This window comes from Pteropus vampyrus, unplaced genomic scaffold (genome assembly GCF_000151845.1).
Source record: "Pteropus vampyrus isolate Shadow unplaced genomic scaffold, Pvam_2.0 Scaffold203, whole genome shotgun sequence".
NCBI classification, from domain to species: Eukaryota; Metazoa; Chordata; class Mammalia; order Chiroptera; family Pteropodidae; genus Pteropus; species Pteropus vampyrus.
The window spans coordinates 1,804,773-1,807,002 of record NW_011888984.1 but is presented as its reverse complement, the minus strand read 5'-3'; the positions used below and the strand labels follow the sequence as shown (position 1 = coordinate 1,807,002).

Below are 2,230 nucleotides of genomic sequence, written 5' to 3'. Positions count from 1 at the left end.
TTTTGTTTTGTTTTGTTTTGTTTGCTTAAACAGAAATAAATTTTCTCACAGTTCTGGAGACGAAAAGTCAAAAATCAAGGTGCCGTCAGAGTCGGTTTCTGGCGAGGTCTTTTTCCTGGTTTATCGATGGCCACCTTCTTGCCGTCCTCACGAGGCTTCTCCTCTGTGTGTGTGAGCGAGAAAGAGAAAATTCGCATCTTTTGGCTTTGTAGGTCTCTTGAAGACCAAGCAGCTTATTCTCTGGGACCGCATCGGAAAGGCCCATTTCCTCCAGTTTGCAACGCCTGGAAAGTTCGCAGTCCCTCGTGTGGGTCTGTTCTCGAAGATCCTCCCTGTTTGTACAAATGAGCATTTCTTGGAGCTTTACAAAGTCACAATGGCTTTCATTTTCCACTCGTACAACACCCAAGGGGAAAGGAGGGCTTTGACCATCTTATTTCCAACTTTCATCCCAACCATACTTTCTACAACAGCAAATGGCAAGTGTTCATTTCTTGAAGCATTGATTATAGTGACAGTTTCACCATTGGTTGGGAATGGGTATATCTGGATACCACTGCTGACCAATTCACTCATGAGCTTGATCTTAAACTTCTGTAATTCAGTTTTAAAAATTGCATCTGCTTTGGCAATCAGTGGAAAGCTCTTTGTCCTTAAGAGATCGAGTGTCTTCAGAGCGTGGCCTGTTGGGAAGATGAAGGAGAGGCACACGTGGATATAAGAACCGTGGTAGTTAAAGAGAAAACGCTTAATCTTCAGTTCCTCTTGGCAACAGGCTTCAAACTGAGCATCTACATGTCGGCCATGAGTTGGTAGCTTTCTTCTTTGTTTATTTGGTCACCAAATCCCACTGTATTCACAACTTTCAATTTCAAGCAAACATTACTTTCTTGGAGTTCGTAGGTCTGAGCTTTAAATCTAACATGTGGGTAAAAATGTGAGGATCCATGGTTTTCAAAATTAGTATTAAATGATGTATGGATCAGCATCGATTTTCCAATTCCAGTCTCCCCAACACAGAGAATATTAACACAGAAGCCTTGCTATTGATCAGCTGATCAGGCAAACTCTCAAAACCAACATGGCCAGACATAGTTAAAAAGAACTCATAGTTTTCCTTTTTTTTTTAACCTCTATTCATCATCAGACACTCGGGAAGTCATGCAAGTTTTTGTTGTCATGCGAGACTGAAGGAGCCTGTGCCACGCCACCTCAGAGGTCGTGGTCTGGAGTGGGAGCTGAGCAACGTGGGCCGAGGGAGCAGCTCAGTGGCGGAGGGAGCCAAGGGGGGCCAAGTAGGGCTTGACGATAAGCTATGTGACAAGGCAACTGAAACATTTAAAGATTATACCTGTATCTCTAGACTCTATGATCTAATACCTACACGTGTTTACTGTTGACTGTCGGTTTCAGTAACAATGCAAGCAAGAAGACAGCAGTATTTTTTAAAGTATTTCAGTTAAAAACCAAAACTGTCAACCTAGAATTCGATACCCCAGAAAATAGCTTTCAAGAATGAAGGCATTAAATGAAATATGATTCAGTCATAAAAAGAAATGAAGCACGGATACCTGCAGCAGTGGATGAACTGGGGATGTTCCCAGTGAGGCGAAAGAAAGACAAGTCAGGGAGCCGCCAGACAGGTCAAAATGAACCACCACGATTCTTCGAGAATAAGGTCCATTCTGCTCCCTCTGGTACCAGGAATGCAGCCTGTCATCTGCAAGGCCACCAGTGACCTGGGGAGCAGAGAGAGGGGCCAGGGAGAGTTAAAATGCACATAGCTTTCTTAACAAGACTTAGCTGTTGTTTTTTTTTTTCTTGACTAAACATTCTCCAGGCTGCTGTAAATTTTTGATTAATTTCCAGAGTTCCGATAAAATCGATTCTGACGGTTGTTGCCAGTTTTCTTCACTGCTTTTGTGGAGGAACGGACTTTTGGATTCCCCTATTCTACCACTTTTACGGACATCACTCCCCTACATCCTTTTCTGCCATGGGATTTTGCCTCTGCCCCATCAAGAGATGAAGTCTAGCTCCTCTCCCTTGGGTTCTGGACTGGCTTTAGTGACTCAGCTGTAACCAATAGAATGGGATGGAAGTGACACTGCATCACGAAGAAGCTTAGGTCAAAAGAGAGCTTAGTGCTTGACTTCTCAGAACACTTTCGGAAGGCCGCCATGCTGCGAGGAAGCTCAAGCTACATGGCGAGGCCACGTGGCCTTTGTGT

At 43.9% G+C, this 2,230-nt stretch overlaps 1 pseudogene; it reads right to left on the bottom strand.

The window, feature by feature from the left end:
- Positions 1–32: 32 nt before the first annotated feature.
- On the bottom strand, positions 33–1,644 carry LOC105300236 (annotated as a pseudogene).
- Positions 1,645–2,230: the final 586 nt, after the last annotated feature.